The sequence below is a fragment of the Pteropus medius genome, unplaced genomic scaffold (genome assembly GCF_902729225.1).
Source record: "Pteropus medius unplaced genomic scaffold, Ma_sr-lr_union100, whole genome shotgun sequence".
In the NCBI taxonomy this organism is placed as follows: Eukaryota; Metazoa; Chordata; class Mammalia; order Chiroptera; family Pteropodidae; genus Pteropus; species Pteropus medius.
Genome location: NW_024352787.1, coordinates 30,943,145 through 30,950,543, shown reverse-complemented (window position 1 = coordinate 30,950,543; position 7,399 = coordinate 30,943,145). Strand labels below are relative to the sequence as shown.

General features: G+C 50.1%; 1 long non-coding RNA gene across 1 annotated transcript in view; it reads left to right on the top strand.

Annotated features, from left to right (window-relative positions):
* Window positions 1-2,667: 2,667 nt before the first annotated feature.
* LOC120591652 (uncharacterized) overlaps window positions 2,668-7,399 on the top strand; it is a 9,854-nt gene continuing 5,122 nt past the window's right edge. Inside the window, exon 1 of the long non-coding RNA XR_005649943.1 lies at window positions 2,668-2,769. This is a non-coding gene — a long non-coding RNA (uncharacterized LOC120591652). The remainder of the gene's footprint in view (window positions 2,770-7,399) is intronic.

Sequence of the window (7,399 nt, the reverse complement as noted above, 5' to 3'; positions counted from 1 at the left end):
CTCCTTGTTGCCCTCCACGCTGCCTACCAGCACCCCCGCCCTGCTGCTGACTTAGAATAACCGTGTTTAATTCTCCTCCAGGTGTTACCGACTTCATATTTACTGCACTGAATCGCGAGGCCATAAGAAGATAAGAAGAAACCCAATATCTCTGAATATCAAATACGAATTGAGACAATTCTCCCTGGATAATTTGGAGGCATACTGGAGAAAAATGCTGGATGACATATAAACCTTTTGTTTCTGTCAGCAGCGTCATCATTGAATTTAATAACTCTGAGGGGAAAGGAGCGACGAAGGGGACGTAGTCACATTTAAACCGGGACTCCTTTATAAAAAAATAGTCCTCTGCAACCTCACCCGGAGGTGTTCTAAATATTGATGTGCTCACGATATGAACATTGCTAGCAGAAGAAAGAGAAGGAATGAGAATAATTAAGAGAATTAGGGGTGCTCTTAATTCTCTGAGCGGTCGCTGTGGACTGGGCGGTCGTACGTGCGTCGCCTCCTTCGATGCTCTCACGGACCCAAGGGGCGAGATGCTCCTACACTCATCACACAGGTAAGAACACAGGCTCAGAAAGGTTGAGTAACGTGCTCAAGGATACGAAGTTAGTGAGAGACTCAGAATTTGAATCTAGTTCAATCTGACGCCAGTGTGTGAGCGTCTTCCAGTACTGAAGAGACATGCTTTAGTATTCCCACTCTCCCTGACTCTGATGGATTGGGTGAACCTTAGCCTGGCACAGGGCTGGGCACTGTGGGGTTTTGAGAAGTGTAAGCATTGTCCATGGCCTCATGGACCACAACTGTGACCTTGCTGAAGCAGGCTAGATCCACGTGAGCCATTGAGTAGTAGTTGAGCCTGGTCATCATTAAATACTAATTTTTGGTCCTGCCCAGTAGGTTCAGGGAGATTCGTGGTGGCTTCAAGTGCTGAGGGAAAGCTGGGCCAGGGGTTCGACTCCCGCTGTTTGGCGTGATTAGGGTCTGGACCTGGACAGGTGGGTGGCGGGAGGCGATTCTTCTCAGTAAGACCAGCCCGGGGAAAGGAGGAGCGGGTATCAAGAGGGCTTTATTCAACAGAAGACCCCCAGCTGGGTTCCGCGTCTGCTGGGCGCTGGCCGTTTGGGAGGCAGATGGACACAGATGGCAAAGGATGGTTTTCCAAACGTAGCGTAGCGTGTGTCGACGGCGCTGGGCCCCTTACCTGTAGGCGAGAAAGGAAGGTCTCGGGACCGGAGATGCTCCTTGGCCTCCTCTGTCCACAGAAGAACATCAATACCTGTGATGGCCATGAAGGCGAGTCTTCCTACGGTGACCCTTATCACGGTCTCATCACTGTGTTTAACGGTGGTCACAGCCACTTGACCCTGCCGTTGGGATTGCATTTCACCCACGATGAACTTAGGGAATCAGACATCTCACTGACCTCATTTATCTCGTCATTATGATGATCTAGGTTCCTATCACTTTTAACAGTTGTACATTTTTTTTGATTGTACATTTCTATTAGAAAGTTATTTTTGAACAAAAGACCTTATATATGTACAATTGTTTATTTAGGAACTATATACTAGATCATCGTGTTAGTATATAATGCTTTTAAACCATATCTCAAAATAGAAATTTTAAACTAACTAGAGGCATGGAAGTCCTAGAACTTTTTTCCTGAACCTCAATGAATTTCCATCAACGTCTATGGAGAACATTGGTTCAACCTGAGATCCTAGGAGAGCACCTTCTAAAATGGCACACCTGGAATACGGTGTCTCAGGGCTGCCATAGCAGAGTGCCACAGACCGGACATCTCTGTCTCTGTTCAGATTTCCCCTTTTATGACCCTTTTACGTGGTCGTAGTGGATCAGTGGATTAGAGCCCCCGACGACCTCATTTTAACTCGATGGCCTCTCTAAGAACTCTGTTTCGAAATAAGGTTACATTTAGAAGTCCTAGGGGTTAGGCCTCCCACATATCTTTTTTGGGGGTCGCAATTCGATCTATTACACCTGGCACACCTTTACGTTGTTTTAAGCAGTTAAGCTATGCCTAGAAAGGCATTTTTAAAAGTGTTAGTAGGAGCATGATTTATAAACTGGTCTCTCTGAAGTCCCTTAGCTTTCTTCCTAGGGAGAATGAGTCAGTTCTTCCTCTATTTGTCTGTAGAAAATTTCTTTACCCTTTCGTTAGCCCATATCTCTTCTATCTTGTGTACTGGTTGCCATGGCAGATTCTCATACAAAACCGTAAGCTTATCAGGGGAGAAATGTTTTTATTGACATTTTTGTCTATTTCCTCTTAGAACAACTTCCTACCTTCCCACCTCCAGTCCCAGACCTCTTTTTTTTTAGAATCTTCTAATAAATGGTAGATGCTCAAGAAATACACCTTGAATTACACTGACCTTTTGGCGAAGTGTAGAATCTTTGCATAACGTTAACGGTAACTTGCTAATCAATGATCTATGTGCAAATCATTGAAATTCATCACCTGCCTGCAGGCCGAGCAAATGCGAAAGTGAGTCATCTCTTCCTCTTGTCCATCATTATTTTTCCGACCATTTTTAAAGGAGAACTGAAAGCATTTGCTCGTACGTGTTCGGGCGCACAGATTCCACTTAATTAAGCAGAACTGACTAACACCTGGGGTGGAAACACGTTTCCCACAGAAAATGGCCTCGTTCACGGGGATGAGTCATGTCCCTAGGTCTTGGCTCGAAGTGGATGTTCAAGGGAGCTGCGTCTGGCTTCCCGTGAAACGCTCTTTCTGTAAGTAGCAGGACATTTGGAGTGCGCACGAGTGCCTGCGTCTCTCGACCAGCTTTGCAGGAAGTTCTATTTTCTTGAGTGTCACGGAGACTTTTCATTTAAACCTTTATAGTTCCTGCTTATCTGCTGACCTGGCTGCAAGACAATGAGGGGATAAAGATTAGTACCTATGCCTTATTGTTGATATTATTACTTATTTTGGCTTTATTTAATAACTCTAATTGCTGCTTTAGAAGAGGCTCTGATTTTCCAGCTTACTGCTGATTAACTCTTTCTTTTATATCAGTATTCGATCAACTCCAGCAGATGTCTGTTGCTACGTATATTATCAAATGTTCAGTTTCCTTCGATCCATTTTTAAGTCACCCATCAGCTGGATTCATCACATAATTCTGTCACCCAAAGTTGTACTGTTCCCTCTGAGAATGAGAAAGACTCAGACATTGAGACCTTCTGGTCAGCGGGCTTAGAGCATGGAAATGACCTCTGCTTTTTTGACCCTGAAATAATTTGTCCTAGAGAGTTGGCCAAGAAAAGCCACTTTCCATTTGGACCAAGCCAGCTTTTCCGGGGCGGTGCCCAGCAGCATGACAAAGCCACTTGGACTTTCACTTCTTTTTCAGTAGAATGGGCACGAAGGGCATTGCTCTCCTTACCAAAAAGTGGCTCATTGATAACTGGCTGAAATATTTTTTGCCTGTAAATAATCTCTTGGACAACTACATAAGGATCCAGAAAAGCACCTGACATGAAGTCTCCCACATTTATGATATACCTCGTAGACCAGACACTTCGCAGTGATCTCACTATATCTTTCATAAATAAGGACATTGAGGCATAGAAAGGGTGAGCAGCTTGCTCAGGGTCACACCGCTGTGAGTGGCAGAGCCGGGGTCAGAAGCCAGGGACGACCAGATTTAGAATTCTCGCTCTTTGCTGTGGTGGTGCCCACAGGTGTTCAGCGGACCTTGCTGTCCTTGGCTCATTTCGGCACTTTAGGAGTTTGCTCACGACACTGGACTTTCAAACTGGACTGTGTCTAACGTCAGTAAAGATCCCCAGCCTGCCTCGTGCCGCAGTGCTCGCCTCTGCCAGGTACTGCCACGTGCCGGAGGAGATGCTTCCCGTGATGACATAATGGAAATATTCCATTTTCCTTCAATAATGACCTTTCCTTGGTTTGAGAGAGCAGCTTACATACCAGTGATTCAGGAGCAAAAGCAGAGTTGTTTGTTTTTGAGAAGGCTCACCACCCACCTGCGTGTTCCCTTCTGCTAAACCCCCTCCCTCAGACTTGAAGACAGAGATCTGCAGGGGATACAACATAAGGCCCTTGTTAATTGCAAATTAATAGTGCCAGGAACGTATGCAGATGGCACCTGGAGTCAATTGCTGACAGCGTCGTATTCCGGTTATAGTTTCTTTCCTATGACGACTGTGCGCCGAGCTGAGGCGGCGTGGTCCTGGATTCTTGTCTAGCTCTGAGTTTCTGGAAGGCGAGATGCGTGTTTTTGGTTTACCGCAGTTCTTACCTGACGCATTTGGTGGTTCTCGCTTCCAGTTGGTCCTTAATTTTACAGTTCCAGGCTTTGGTAGTTCACGGGACGTAAGTGCGTACATTCTGTACACACCAGACGACACTTGCTTAGCTGGTAAGCATTTGGCTGCGTTCATTTGCTCACTCTCAAGTGATCGCTTGTGAACCTCTCATGTCATGGAGGGTCCACAGGGGACGTTTGTGTTTCGGTTGGCACTTAGATTCAATTCATTAATCTTTTTTTTTTTCTTTCAAGGCTGACATTTCAGTATATATTTTTTAAAGGTTACCTGCCAATGGCCAAAGTCAAGTAAAAGCCAAACCTGAATTTTGTAGGAGAAAATGATCATTGTACCAAATTGGATGACCTGGGGAGAGATAAAGCATCCTTCTGAATTAGATGAGAAGAACAGTTTTAAACCCTGACTTTGAACTAATTGTATATCCAGAGAGTTACTTAGAAGATAAAGCACGATCTAGGATTTTGACAAAACCTTGGGCTTTTAGGGTAAGGGGCAGTATGGCTATGATACCGTGACAGACCTCAGCTAGGTGACCGGACCGTAGCCCCGCCTAACTAAGCTCCTTAAGTGTCCATCCCAATCTTTGTGATTAATCTTTCTCGAAGTGGGTTCAGACCCAGGTCTGTCTGGCGATAAAACCTTAGCTCTGGAGGGACAATGGAGGACCGCGTTAGAGTAACCCCCTCTTTTCTAGGAAAGCGAAAGTCCCTGCTCAGCACCCCAGTGCTTGTGGTGCGTGAGCATGTGCCAGCCTACGAAGGACACCTTTGCTGGGGAGCAGTGGGACTTGGGTCAGGCTGGCCTGGGAGCCGTGGGGCCTTTAAGCCCTCGGGGTCCTCGGTTGTGGCTGGAAGCGCCAAGCCGAGAAGGCGCAGCTCCCCCTGAGCCGCCCCGTGGGAACCGGTCGATGCCCACCTCTCGGCATGCTAAAAATGGAGCCCGTATCATTGCCCATGGGCGTCCGTGGCTTGTCGCACCCCTGTAATTAGAAGTGCTACCCGAACCGAAGAGCAGCAGGAACACGAGTTTAAGTTCTGGGCTTTTCTCCAGCCGGCGGCCCCCGAAATGCCCTTTGCACATGTCGCCTCCTCCAGCTCCTCCCTCCACTGTGTCTCTCATTTGGCTCTGTGGGTGTCGCCTGCTCCCGGCCCACGCTCTGCAGGGCGTGTCCTGCCACCTCCCTAAGGGCTGAGTACAGTGGCAGGGTGTCAGCCCCCTACCCTTTAGGTAAGCAGCTGCTTACCCAACCCAAAGGTATAGTGTGGACAGCTATAGAGGTCGCCTCAGTGAGCAGTGCTGTGTCCAGGGAGACCCTGCTGGGGGAGGGAGGGAGGGACATCAAGGGGAACAGCGTGGTGGAAGTGCGCCGGAGAGAGGCGTGGCGTGGGCATGCCGAAGCTTCCTGCTCCGATCTCGTTCAGCCGCTGCAACACTCTTCCCCAAATCGCGCCCTGCAGAGTGGCGCGACCAGAGACCGTCCTGGGGATTGGCCTGCTGGTGGGGGCGAAACCGGAAGCCTGGGCGAACGGCAAAACAGCAGGGAGGCGAGTGGCGATAAAACCAGCAGGAAGCTGGAAAAACGACCTCGGCGTCAGCCAGAGGGGCTGGCGTGGTGTGACGTGGGACGCAGGCCGCCCTGGGGAAGACACGTGAACGTGAACGTGGGTGTGGCGCGCCTGGCCCGTTCGCTGCTCACACACACACACGCACGCACGCACACACACACGCACACGCACGCACACGCACACACGCTCCACGTAGCAGTTCGCCTCCGTGCCCTACTCTGTGGCTTAACTGCCTTCTGCGTAGTTTACCGACAAGTGAAATTTGACGCGCATTAACTGGACATTTACCATGTGGGCAGCTATGTCAAGTGCCGTTTTTGTCAGTAAGAAATACAATCCCTGACTCCCCAAATGCACAGATAGTCGTGCGTGTGTGTGTGTGCGTGTGTGTCGTGAAGAATGAGGCGGGGAAGGGGCCTTCACACAGAAAGGCGAGATACCACGGGAATGCAGAGAGGCGCTGCACACCAGCCTGCGGGGTTTTAACGGAGGAGGAAAGACCGCATCCGGTTGCGGGCGATCAGGAAGCGTCCCTGGCACACGTGGTCCGGGTGCCTGGAGCTGGCCGTGCGGGGCGGGTAGGGTTTCGATGGGAAAGGGGCATCGAGCACATTCCAAACAGAGGAACAGCGCAGCAAGGCACAGCCGCTGGGGGATGTGAAGTGCGTGGAAGCGCGCTGCGCGTCTGCACCGGGGGCCAGGGATGGCCACTCCACAGTGAGGCCGAACGATGAGGTGACAAAGTGATAGGGCCGCGCTGAGGCCGGTTCGCCCCGCGCCATCCCATGCTCCTGCTTGCCCCCAGTCCCGAGTGAAAAGAACTCAAAGACCACTGACCGGTCCTCCACCAGTTAGAAGGGGGTGCTCTGTAAACACCTGCTGATGTCACTCAATCAAGGGTCTTCTTGTAACTTTTCCTAAGTCACAGGAAGAATAGGTGGGACGTGAAATACCTGTCCACTTGCTTCCTGCTGCCCGTGAAACTCACCCTGGTCCCCTCACCCCTTCCCCTTCCCATGAGAGGATGGCTGCTTTTTAAGCTACAGATATTTGTAAAAAGAGTCTGAAATAAAGCGCCGGCTTCCTTCTTCAAGAGTATCAGTTCCCTGGATCCTTCCAGAAGGCAAAGGAGCATGCCATCGGATAGCAAGGTCAGCTGATGGTTGAACTCTGTCACTGTTCAGCTGACAAAATGATCAAACTTTCGTGATTTTCATGGGCATTTGATGGTCCATGAGGAACCCGGTAGAAGCTGGTCAGCGGGCTGGGGCAGCAGCCGGCCGGCGGTGGAAGCTGTCGGTGGTGAGGTCCAGGCTCTCAGAGCAGGGGGTGTTTGCGGTCCCTGGGGAACGGTCCAGCACCGGAGCGATGCTGAGCTGCGACTCTGTCCACCTTGGCTCTCGCTCACCCCAGGTGTCCTCCGCTCGGGCTCACAGAGACGAGACGCGCCGTCATCCACGTGCAGGCGTTCGGCACACGAGTCGGCCTGGAACGCCGCTCGCGCA